Raw genomic sequence first — 11,965 nt, 5'->3', positions numbered from 1 at the left:
GCGCACAGTACATGGAGAAATGACGTCATGCACACATGCCACATCCTGACTCCATCCATCCTCCTGAGCATCATATCAGTAAATGTGCATTTTCACTGGATTTTATATCCACCCAGCTTTGTTTCGATGAATTGCATGTTTTACATATATGGTTATTGAGGAGTTTAAATTCTATTTAGCTGCCCACTAATAAGCAGGACAAATACAATTTACACATCCCCGCCTGGTTATTTTCACTGTGACTGAAATAAACAGCTACACATGCAAAAACAACTAAGAAAATCTACATTTTTTTCAGGCATATATCCACAGAGCAAATATGTTTAATTAAAATGATTTGCATAGCAGCCCATGAATAAGAGTTAAACACATTTTGTTTGCATGTTAAACGTTTTTTGACATTTAAATTTTTTTTTTTTTTCATATTTTACATGCAAAGTGTGATTTTGAGTAAAGCGTCACTTTGAATTATAGTGACAACATGTAGCACCTCAGCCTGTATTGGATGGTCAATCGGTGACATCTAGCGGCAAAACTGAGAAAATTCAGTTTACTTCGCATCCACTATATAGTTTTCAGTCTTTATTTTAGTCTGTATCCTTTTCTATTGTTATATTTCTTCACGAAGATAAAGGTAAAAAGAGTCTGACAAGTCCAGTGAAAACAAATGCAAGCCAGTGTTATTAGAAAGAAGCCTGCCACTCAAAGAATCCAGAATTTAAATCTATGAGAGAATTTCACAACAATGTAAGTGAGCTTTTAAAATTAGTTTTATTGGCTAAAACTGGTAATTCTGCACATGCAATTTCAGTTTTCTATGACCAAACAAAGGTAACTTAGATAATGGTTCAAAGTATATTAGGTTAATTTGATATTATTTCAAATACTCAGTGTGATTTTTTCAAGCTACAAAATAATGTTTTAGGTATTTTACACAGAACCAACAAAAAAATATGCTGTGTATTTATTTTTTAAATAGATTGTCTGCAGTGTGATGTAGTGCATACAGAAAAAACTGCCGTAGATGATGTATTTTTTTTTAATTAAATACATATGGTGATATATATACACAGTTCAGTGGATAAATGCCAATAAGCAGATATGAAAAAGCATAGTCTAAAGCTTGTTTTTATTCAGCTATCATAGCGTGTGTTTTTGAAGCCAACTCATCACTTGCACTGACTTGAAGTTTGATTATATATATATATATGTATTTTCCCCATAGTTTATATTTGGTTTTTGCAGCTGCACATTGTCCAGGAGGTGGCAAGAGAATAAAAATGATGTACCCTCGAAGACCTGGGCCAAATCCCACCAAAACCTTCTCCCAAGCTACACATCGTCTCATCACTCACGCAGAGTCCCACGGGAAGAAGCAGAGCAGAGGCCTGGAGGTTAGGAAGACTCTCTCACTCCCTCACTCTCTTTCTCAGTACACCTATATATCTATATTTAACTATCTATACAGGTACAGACATATCTATATATTTGTCCGTAGAGATATTTATACAGATATAGCATAAAATTAAATGTTCTTATAAGGTGTTGGGTCAACACCTGCCACTTTGATCTATCTATCTATCTATCTATCTATCTATCTATCTATCTATCTATCTATCTATCTATCTATCTATCTATCTATCTATCTATCTATCTATCTATCTATCTATCTATCTATCTATCTATCTATCTATCTATCTATCTATCTATCTATCTACATGGACTGCATTGCACTTTTCTTGCTCACTCAGTTTAACATTATTCCACATATGAATACATAATGGGTGTAATTTATGCATTTTCTGAAAGTGCTGTCTGAAATGCAGTTGACTAATGTCAGTTTACCAGAGAAACTCTACAGCACCAGCTTGTGTATTGATCTCATTTGCAGTTAGTAGATGTGAGGGCATTTAGCTTTAAATTAACAAAAGATGGTCCACCAGTGTTTCATAAAACCATCATTATTTTAACAACCGCTTAAACCTTTTAAAACACCCTTGACTTCTACGTGTCGAGCCCTGTGCACCAAATGGGTTTGTTGTGTTTTGTACTTTGATTGCTTAAATGTTTGACTAAGTGGACCACTGTGTCAGTCAGTACTTTGTGAATACAGTACAAACACATCATGATTTGAAAGCAGTAGGTGTGTGGGTGTAGACGCCACACTGATGTCCAAATCAGAATGAAAAATAGGGCTTTTAAAAAATTAAAGAAAATGCTGAATGGCGATTTTTCGTTAATTTAAAATGTCTCTTTATAACGTGTTATACATTGAATTAAACAAAACTGCTGTCCCGATAAGACTGCATTATTAAAAGCAAGCAGTTTCTGTTCACCATCATTGCGTGAACATGTAATGCCCGAATGCAGCCTAATTTATGATTTAATAAACTGTACAGCTTAATCGTTGCGTGCATTCGAAATGTTCACGTTTGTATGAGTCGAGCGTTGTGGCTGTGACTATGTGTGTGAGTGTGCTGCCGTGCCGTAGCTTCATCAGGTATAAGGAGAGGTGTTGACTTTATTCCGAGCCTCCAGTAACACCACTGACTCTGATAGTTCCCCATCCCTGTGGGAATTCATTATAAGACAGCTAGAGGCTGCTTGTGGATGGTTACTGTGCTGCCCGTATGTTAACTTGTCGCTATCGCGCAAGGCAAACATGTGGTGCAGCTGCTTTCTCTGGCTGTGGGCAACCTGGAGAGATTGATTGGTGAGCCTTCTGTTTTATCCAGGATCAGGGCCACATTCAGTAGACATGGTGCCTCCGGAGAAGCAGCCATTTTCCCCAGAAAATATGGCTCATTACCAGCACAGACAAAATGAAGGTATATTGACTTTTTAACATCTTACAACACACCTATTCCTGGCCCGTTTAACAAAAAGCGTTTGTTATCCTGGAAATCTTTACTTCATCTTATTCCCATGTTACTGAATACAAAACCAGCGCTGATTTCAACATGAGCTAATCATGCCCAGGTTTAGTTTGCCAAAAATCACACACATCGCAGCTACTATCCTCACCTATTTCTCTTTGAATTTACACACACAGTCATGAACATAAATACCCATGCACATTCATTTTTGCCCGGCACGCACAAACATACCCTTCCCCCACATTTGGTCAATCAGACAGTTTTTAACACAAACCATTGGCCAGTGGATGTGTCTGCTCTGCTCAGGGGCATAAGCTCTGTCCAGACCCTGAGTCCTAACACACACACACTCTCGCTCTCACTCAAACACACACTCTCACACACAAACAGCAAAAGACAAACACAATCAATTATTCAAGACTCTTGTTTTGGCTCATGTGTTTTTTCTTATTATTTCTGTTCTGTTGTCTCTATAGTATCCTCTGGCAACCTAACAGCCAGGAGGCCAGATGAGTGAGATATGAGGCCTGATGACTTGAGGTCTGTGTATGTCTTTGTAATTTAGATGGCAGAGTATAATTTGCATGCACAGCCTTCAACATCGTCTCATTGTCTGAAGGAGATTATCCTTGCGGCTTGCCACAGCCGCGGGTTGTCAAAGACCTGGCTTCTAAGACAAACCTTTGTCTCCTTGTTTATTTCCCCTATGAGTGGAAATTTTCAGTGTGGTCATTTAGTGTAGCTGAAACTCACACTGAAGCACACAAGCGATCAGTGAAAACAGTACACCATCCTTTATCATAATCACAAGTAGCCCTTAAGCCCTGTACCTTTGCATGTACGCTGCAGTATGTAGTGTATGTTTTACATACAGGGACTGTCATTCTTCAGTGTGCAAATTTGTGCACTAGATGGCACTATGGCACTTATTATTCAGTGCCAACAGATCATTTCCATTTTGGAGGGGGTGTGTGTGCGTGTGCGTTGGTGACAAAAGTGATGATCACAAACAGCTTGTTTTCCCAGACACGATGTTAATGCTATCATTAAGAACCCCATACCCACTCTTTTTTATTTATTAACTCTTTTGACCTTTAAGCAGAAAACACTTGTTGTTGTGCATAAATCTTATGTGAAGTATTTTTGAAAAATACAAAACCGGACTAGTGTTGTTGACTAAAGTTTGTGTCTGCTCTAACTTGACACATTCAGAGATTTTTTTTCTTCTTAGGGCTCAATTGAGCGTCAAACAACTCTCCTGAAACAATCAAAACAGGAAAGAAGCACATTGTAGAGATGTATTATATGTGAATCCTTGCTGCGATGATGTCCTTGTAAGAGATCGTATTGTAAATAAGATGGGTTAAATTGCACTTGTAGCTTCCTTTCAAATAGTCAGGCTACTCTCGAGGGGAGACAAGAGAGCGCTGCAGACTCTACCTCTAATAACGCTAGACAATGAGATCCCAGCTCATAACATAGGCCTCCACTATATAGAACAAGTAGTGGGGGCTTAGCAGCTAATAAAGTGGCAAGTCTTCAAATCCATGTCAGAAGAGCAGAGTGCCACGGGGACCTTTCATAACACTTGTATGTGCAGGTTCCAGTGCAGTGTAAAGGTTACACATCCACATTGTAGTGATCTAACCTGATGAATTGCCTTAAGCCTCACAAATTTCAAGGCTGTGTTTTTTATTTAAAGAAGCAGAACTGAATAATTCTCCCACTCTCTAAAAGCTGACAGGTGAAGACAAGAGTGCGGAATGAATGTTTGAGATGCAATACAAAATCGACTGTGTGCACTCTTCCTTATTAAAGCGCACGAAGCAGCAACACATTTAAAACTGTTCAGTTTAATTTGAATTTGCTTTTGTTTTATATCTGATAAGCGTGTTGTCGACAGAGGTAATTTTGCTTTTCAGAATTATAATACACATCGGTTTTGTTAATTGAATCATGCTGCCCTTTGAGTTCACAAAACACGGGCTCAGTAATTAGCCTTGATTGCCTGGTCTGTGTTTCAGAAATTGTCGCTCCCGCTTTCTCTCTAGTGAACCTGTCCTTCACTTGAGCACAGACACTCCTTCAGCATTTCCACCCACTTTGTTTGTGAGTCTTTGATCCACAGTATTCCAGTTAAAGTTACACCCATGTGCTGCAAGTTGAAACTTTCAGTATTGTTGCTCAGGGGAACCTTATACCCGTGGCGCCTTCTGCTTTTGTCCTTCCCTTTAGCAACAGAACTCTCCTATGGTCCTGGACAAAAGACTACTCACGACACCATTTTATGATCTCTGTGATGATACTGTTTCCTTCTCCTGCTTGCACGTTGGCTTGGTCTGCCCATTATAATCCAAAATGTTTATGTCAGGAAACATCATTTGGGACTCTCCCGAGAGACAATTGTTGATTTGGAGTAAGGGATGAGAAACTATAAAAGAGACGCCCTTTATTCTGAGATGCGACAAGAAAACCAATCAGTATTTTCTCCATATTCACAATAACATAAAAGTATGAAAAAACAGATGCTGCCAAGTTCATAATTGAATCATAAAACCAAAACTCTAATTTATGTTTTTCTCTTTTTTCCAATTATATTGCTTCAGCTGGACTACACTATACAGCAATTATCAGACTGAGGATGATTGCGTTTGTGCACATACGTAGCATGCATATGAATTTACTTTTGTGTCGAGTTACACATGCATGCTAAGTATAATTGACGCAACATTAAAAAACATTTTCCATAACAACAACACAATCTGGCGCGTGAAACACTTAAAGGCAAGACCAACAAATACAGTATATGAAAGTAGAGAGTAAAGTGCTGCGATGTCTTGCCTCTCCAGTCTGTCTAATCACTATGTGAGTGAAACATTCATGGTACACTAGATCAGTTCAATATTTAATTTCTCAACAAAGACTACATGATGGAACAGATGCTCAAACTTTGTATGTTTCTCAGGAGAGCAAAACTCACTTTCATGCAGCTATTGAGTACAGAGATTCTGATTGTGTACAGGCTTTGTGTTGACTTCTTTTGGGCTCTTCACCTATGCACTAAATGTACAGTGATGGCTAAGAAGATGCTCAAACATATTAAGTGTGCACAGTGAGTCAGTGTTCAAACCACAGACTGAATACATCAATTGTTTACATCCAGGGGCACTGGAAAACTCATGCGTGGAAGCACATTAGCGATGCACCAAGGTTGCCCTTTGCCTTTATGTCACATTTCAAGTGAAAATTTGACTTGGCATGTTTACATAGGATTTCTTCATCTCCCTTTTAAACCCCTATGGGCAAGCTGAAGGTGAGGGGAACTAAGATTATTATCCCCCGTTTCTCTGAGGAGCTTTTCTTTATGCACACCCTCACAGATGTCGACATTTGGTTAGGCGGTGTACATAGAAGCCCCAGATTATCTAGCGCTCCAGGAAGTCTGTTTAGCTAAAGTTAGGAGTGGTTACTTTCCTGCACCTTTTTAATTTGCTCTGGTGTTTTGTAAGCTAGAGACCCCGCTACTTAGTCATACATCTGTGTTAAACGGGATTCAGGAGAAAAATATCGGTGATTGAAAATTGCTGTCCATTCAAAAACCAGGTCTTAGTTGTACTGATGTTCACATCAATAAGCTCCACTTGTGCAGATGTAGACCTAGTCACGGGAAGCGTAACAGATGGTGTACTATATGTCATAATGCTATAAAATCCAACAGGAATTGACAATTGAAATCCCACCCCAGAGTTTGCCTCTTTTAGCTTTGGCATAATCTTCTCAGGATTTCAATTGCAAAGTCAAAGAGAATAGTCTAGCACATGGGGACTAGTTATCTGGGGCAAATACGGTCTAAGGTTGACAATGCAAAGGCTATGTTTATGTGCATCACACTTGCTATACTGAATGTTTCCCAGAGTGCAAGAACATCCTCCCCTGAATTCTATTCCTCTTCCCACGTCCCAGTGCTGCCGTGGAAAGTAGGCCAAGTGAGCACCAGGGCGTTGCTTTTTTAAGATGATCAGTTTGTCAGTGTGTTTTTGTGTGTGCTCAGGACGGCTATTCATGTGGCTTGACTCTGTAGAACAAAGACCAGCATTATACAATTTGCAGCACTTCCAATAGCAAGGAAAAGGGAGAGGTTGGAAAATAGGGACAGGACAAGTGTGGATGAAACAAAGACAAAATCTGGCTTGTACTCTAATTCATTTACTTCCTCTTTTCCACCTCTTTGTTGCAGCAAAAAGGTCCCTTGCCAGTAACACTCCTCTGCAGGATCATACTGTACTCTGGCTGGCATGGATTATTTTTAGCTATTGCTGTGCAGCTTTCACCTTGACTCCCTCTGTCTTGACATCATAATTAACATTTCTGTTAATAGTAACACAGTCCGATATTAATAATCTGACTAAAATCAAAATGCATTTGTAGACTTGCCAGTTGCCATCAAATATGTATCTCCTTTATAATGGCAGCCCCTAAAGGAGAAAAACGAATTAGAGGCACTGATGCAACATGTTGAAAATATATATTTTGATGTAAGTAACTTGAGAATTATTAGTCTCTTGTGGGTGAGGTAGTATCACTGTGAGTTGGCAACACCTCCATCCTGGGGTCAACAGGCAAATTAAAGGTCTCTGGAGTACTGAGGGAAAGGCTGCTGCCTCTTTGGTCATGCATGCACAGGCGCTCTAAAAAAAAAAAAAGAAAAAAAAGGAACAAGGTTAAAGCTGATGCCTCCTCTTTTGGAGGCCACTTTCCCCGATGCAACATGTGCCCACATCATACTTACTGATGAGGGTTTTTTTTTTTTAAACTGACCTTTAAAGTCGGATTTTTGCACCCATTTTTCTGAGTGTCACAGTCTGTTTGGCAGTAGGGCGCCTATATATTAAGTTAATATGTTCCGATTTAGAGCTGAATAATCAAATTTGCCTCACTTCCATCATCGCCACTGAGAAATGTGAGGCGGCGTGATAACTTTTTTTTTAAATAAAGAATTTTAGATAGGCCTACAAAACAGTGATGGACACAATCAAGACCAGGGCTGTGTTAAGAGCGAAGGTATCCTGGGTATTTGGTCATGTGTATTTTGGTCTAAATTTCCAGGGGATATTTTAGATGTTAATAGCCCTGAAGTGGTCTCGGTTTCTTATTTAATTTCTCTCGCCTTCTTTAAATGTAATTCGCCCACAGACTGCGCCGCGAGGCTCTAAACCGCGCAGAAACTCTCTCATCATTTCCACAGCAGAATGGAAATGCAAATTGTGCGCACGGGCAATGCCCTTGACAGAACTCACCACTGCACACAATTAACATGAACACTCTGACAGAAGTTAGTGACGAAACGTGAGGTCACACCAGCACATTGTCAAATAATGTTTATTTCAGACACACAATAAACACATCAGAAATAATAATAATAATAATAATAATAATAATAATAATAATAATAATAATAATACATAAAAAACGTTCTTTCCTTAATTTTTTTAGCCCTTCAAATATCTGTTATTTTTTCTTATTCTAGTGTGCGAGATGACAAAGAAAAATAAAAAATTTTTTTTTTATTATTTTAAAAATAATTCTGTTGCTTTTTAAAATAGTACCTGAATTTGAAAAAAGAAAATGTAGCTCGTGGGGCAGTGGGGAAGCAGTTACATATAAACCAAACTTGAGATTTTGCTATCTTGTCACTGAACAACACAGCTGCCTCATATCGACTCCATGATCTCAAGTGTAACCAACGAGGGGCGCTGTCCGTCTATTAGCTCCAACTTGACACGAACAGCCTTCATGATTGATCTCATCACTCTTGGCCGTTTGATTTTTTTTCTAACTACAATAATTAAAAAATATCGTGAAAACCATGTTTTAATATGAGATATCGAATTTTAGGCGTGCATTTATTAGGCCGATAAGTTGTAATAACTAAAGTTTGCACTGAAGGTTTTTTTTTTATATATATGTGATGCGGAATCAAGCTATTTGGTAATTTAATTAAAACTGATGGGGGAAACTGATATAAGTGATGTGTATTTTTTTCCTCCCTACTCATGAGAAAATTGTCAACGCACAAGCATCAGCTGGAGTTAATCTTTTCTAATTCAGCTACAAGTGACAGAAATTTTAAACAAAGGCTGTAGGCTGAAGCTCCCTAAATTAGTTTTCTTTGCGCGGTGTAACTTAAATTTCAACTTCAAATATTTTCACAAAATATTGTAGCTCTAAACAACGGAACAGGCGATGTTAGCTGTAAACAGTAAGTGGGCTGATTGCCTATTTGTTCCGTATGGAATTTGGAATAATGCCTAACTGTGGGCATACTTGATAAATATTTAATCGAAAAAAAGAAGAAGAAGGAGAAGGGGGAAAAAGATCACTTTAAAACAACCTCTGCGATAAAGCCGTGAGGAAACTTGCTTGGTGGGTGCTAATAAAATTTCCTTCACTTCGCTTTTTACCAATCAATCCATTAGGAAACAATGCAGGTGAGCATAATGAAAGTGTTGTCCCAATAAAGTGCATCGATGGACAGCTGGGCAGCGGCCGGCTGATTGACTTTGCCTTGACATCTGGGAGGCCCGCTGGCCCCTGGCACGCGTATAGGCTGATGTCGCCATTTACATGCAAATTTAAGGAGATCATGAGGGCCTCGCCCCGTAAATTCACACACACACACACACATAGACACACGCACACAAAAAAGAAGACGTCACCCTCGTCCCGTCGAGACGGGAGGTCTTCTAAAGTCACCCTGTAACATTTTTTTTTGAGTGGAAACCACGCGTCCCGAGGAGTTTGGTTTTATATCAGTGGTCAGGTCCAAATCTTTGGGGGTTCACTCATTGTGATCACTGAATAGAAAGAGTGAGATAACAGGGCCCCCGTGTTATCAGCCGGTCATTTATACGAGCATTCAGGCTGGCTTAATGCGGCCAAGATGAAATAGTTTGCAATTGTTTCCCCTTCTCTGTCACCCATCACTTACCTCTAGCACGCTGTTGAAAAAAGTGGATTTAAAAAAAATCTCTTAAGGAGAGTGGGGGAGGGGGTGGGTAATAAAAAGAAAATGTGACTGAGATGGTCTAATTCCACGCCCGTGCAAAGTTTTCATGCATGCAACCACTAAAACAAACGGGGATCAACATTTCTTTTATTTTGATGCTAACATTTCACCTAATGATGGAGAGCGCATTTTCCACGGTGTAAGCCCACCACGCAGATGATCCCACAGAATGAGCTGAGACGGATTCAGGCTCCGCGCCTCAGTGTGTGGAGCAGCTGACTCCCTCTCTCCACGTCCAGATGGCTCCTGCACACAGATTTGCATTCATTTTCCTTTAATATCTTCTGAAATAGCGGGGCAGCTGCATTTGTTGTCAAATACGGTTTAAAACTCCCTTTCAGGACAGCATCGTTACCTACGTGACGGGTGTGGAGATCCATTTTCCCTCTCCAGTCAACAGTATCAGATCTAAGAGGATTTGTCTCAAAGTCTCCTAATTTGATAATCAGATTTAAATCGCCTCGGTGCGTGTAATCAGGGGTTAAGTTCTAATAAGCGACTTGAAACTGTGCAAAAAGCACAGTGAGTTCTGTGCAAAAAAGATATTTGCAATCTCGGTAGAACAGACAAAACATTTGCAGCACGCGTCTCGATTTGTTTCATCTAAGGGGGAAAAATACAATTAACATAGAGCACCCATTTGATTTCATTCTCATATCCTCCCCTCCCCACAAATTTAAACTTTGAGTTCTCTAAAAAAAATAAAAAATAAAAACAAAAATAAAAAGTTTAAAAAAAAATCTACAACCTGGTTTTGTAACTGGGCAATTTGGCAATAGATTGTGTAGAGGTGAAAGCAACAGCTTATAATTCACTTATCTTTGGCAGCAGCTATTAACCCTCTGCACCAGCTAGATAGATTGCTCAGGATATAGCACACATCTAGCACACATCTCTCTTCCTCGCACCCTCCCCTCTCTCCTTCATCCTCTCCCCCCTTTCACCACTAATGAACCGAATTGCTTGCTTGTCCCTCTCGGACGGAGTCGGACATGTAGGCAGTTGGCTCTTTAAAAATGATTAAGATGTTTCTGATTATTAGGTACATGGCGTGCATTAAATGCGGAAGACATAGAACCATGGATTTCCCGAAGTTTGTTTAATGTCATGAGACACCGACTCTGATTTTTAATCTATAAAAGAGGTCAAAAGACCTGACTTTATCTGCAGTAAATGGCACCGCGATGTGACTGATTTGTTTTGACATTAATAACAAAGATGCTGAAAAACTCCGTCTGATTTCCAAACTTTGCTCCCTTTTTTGGATTTTGTGCGCAAAAACTAAAACATAAAAAAAAAAAACCCTGCCCGACTGCCCCAGCGAAACAAATGAGTCAAATACCTGTTGTTAAAAAAAATGATCAATGAAAAGTTAATGTAAATTAAAATATTTATAATCATGTGTGATTTTATGATTTCCGCGTTGTGTTAATTACACCTTAATTACAATAACATAACCCACAGCACGCGATCACAATACGAAATAGAATATATATCAATTTTATGAAGAAACATAATCTGCTCTTATTGAAATATGATTTATGGCCTTTAATCTCACAGACACTGAGATGCTTTCGATACGTCAGTGAACAAACAGTCTCATCAAGTCAATTTGTAATGGTGTTAACAAATTTAATCGAATAAATATATGAAATGCTATTAATTTTAATCCATTATAATAAAACTAATCACGGAAATTGCAATCGGTAGGCCAGCTAAAAATAATAAGCACTGAATTCCGAATAATTGTTATGTATTATTATTATGATTATTTTATTATTATTATTATTTTCCTCCTCATTATGTGTGATGGTTACACCCGGTTGAATTTTCCATATCATTAAAAAAATCAAACTCACCACATATAGGGCCTAAGCAAGAGGAAAAGTGGAGCGAATGAGTGTTCTCAAGCTGCTGCACTATAGGGCTGTACCCGTACAGTGGAGCGCCACTGCCTGACAGGAACCGTCAGAGCTCCATATATGGTCAAAACCACGCCCCTTCAGCGTCATATTCTGACAGC

The 11,965-nt window shown here is 38.9% G+C and overlaps 1 long non-coding RNA gene across 1 annotated transcript; it reads right to left on the bottom strand.

The window, feature by feature from the left end:
- Positions 1-5,172: 5,172 nt before the first annotated feature.
- On the bottom strand, positions 5,173-11,875 carry LOC146655508 (uncharacterized). The gene is made up of 3 exons (XR_014914313.1): positions 11,802-11,875; positions 10,053-10,188; positions 5,173-7,564 (listed from the first exon to the last, which is right to left on the bottom strand). It is a non-coding gene; the product is annotated as an uncharacterized LOC146655508 (long non-coding RNA).
- Between the last annotated feature and the right edge of the window lie 90 nt (positions 11,876-11,965).

Source organism: Rhamphochromis longiceps, linkage group LG13 (assembly GCF_057381845.1).
Source record: "Rhamphochromis longiceps isolate RC_006_pf linkage group LG13, R_longiceps_female_GT1.1, whole genome shotgun sequence".
Taxonomy (NCBI): domain Eukaryota; kingdom Metazoa; phylum Chordata; class Actinopteri; order Cichliformes; family Cichlidae; genus Rhamphochromis; species Rhamphochromis longiceps.
This window is presented reverse-complemented; position numbering and strand designations above follow the sequence as displayed.